At 30.1% G+C, this 1,421-nt stretch overlaps 1 protein-coding gene across 1 annotated transcript in view; it reads left to right on the top strand.

Annotated features, from left to right (window-relative positions):
• LOC107600246 (CMRF35-like molecule 5) overlaps positions 1–1,421 on the top strand; it is a 4,487-nt gene that overhangs the window by 2,005 nt on the left and 1,061 nt on the right. The window lies entirely within an intron of this gene.

Raw genomic sequence — 1,421 nt, forward strand, 5'->3', positions numbered from 1 at the left:
TTTTTTATATATATAAAAACATCATTTTATTCTGTAAATATTAGTTTTGATTTGATTTGATTTGATTTTTTACCTAAAATAAATTATCTCTATCATGTTATTCCAAACAGATAAAAAAATGTTTTATATATATATTTAAAAAAAATATATTTTTTTTTTTGCAGTCGCAAATGAATAATAAACAGTAAGGAACCGTTACTCAGTTTAGTTTATCAGACTGCTTAGGAACAGTAATAGCTAATTAAGATATGAAATGTATAAAATCATCAATTTATCTGAAAAACCATAAAAGCCAATGTAAAATATTCTGGATGCACCATATACTATGGAAACACATTTCTGCCACATAATAAATCATGTTTTGGTAAATCACAATTATGTCAAAATTATGAGATGAGAAGTCAAAATTTGATGTAAAAAGTCAACATTATGAGATAAAACATGAAATCTAAAACTAAACTAAAATAAAAATTTATGGCAAAAATAAATAGTTGGAAAGTTGACATTTTGAAATAAAAGTTACAATTATGACATACGTAAGTCATAACTTTGTGATTAAAAGTTACAATTATGACAAAGTCAAATTTTCGAGATAAAAAGTTATAATTATTACATACAACGTTTCTACTTTTTATGTCAGAATTCTGATTAGCCAAAGAATGTATTTTCTTGGAAATGGGCTTCCATAACAAACAGCTATAATGATAACATTATGCTCAAACTAAGAAACTTGTTTCTCCAAGAGCTATGATTACTGATTCAAAACCTGAGACAGACAGGTAAATGTAAACATTGTTATTCAGTCATTCATAATAGTAACTGTATTGCCAGACTGTTACATGCACCATAGTAAGGTTATTTTCAATTGCAGAGCTGAAACCCATCCATCTCTAACAGCAGCCTCAGAGACTGTTAATACTGAAATACACAGCAGCACGGATGAGCAAAACAAGTAGCTATTTAAGGCATTTGCTTGAAATGACATCTCTAAATTACAAACAAAGCTTTACAAGATTAACCTGCTGCTGTTATGATAAAAACAAATATATCTCTTCATCATTACAGGTCTGATGTGATTCTGGTCACGTGTTTGCTTTCGATGTTTATGCTGTTACTGATTGTTACACTTGTTGCCATAGTAACCTGGAGGCTGAGAAAAAAGCCGGGTGAGTTTCTCATAAATCAATAAATGGACATAATATATATTTATAAAGGAGATAATAAAGTGACTCGAGAGGCATCCAACTAGCACATTTATAGAAAAATCGAGCCCGGTCTCATGAAAATGCGTATAAATATTACGGCCAAATAAAAACGAAAAATACGCAAAAAATGGACTTTGGCGTGCATATGATACGCATGTGTTCGGCGTGCATTTAACACGCATTTTTCGCGTGCATATGATACGCAATTTGTTGGCG

This window comes from Sinocyclocheilus grahami, unplaced genomic scaffold (genome assembly GCF_001515645.1).
Source record: "Sinocyclocheilus grahami isolate Dianchi unplaced genomic scaffold, SAMN03320097.WGS_v1.1 scaffold280.1, whole genome shotgun sequence".
Taxonomy (NCBI): domain Eukaryota; kingdom Metazoa; phylum Chordata; class Actinopteri; order Cypriniformes; family Cyprinidae; genus Sinocyclocheilus; species Sinocyclocheilus grahami.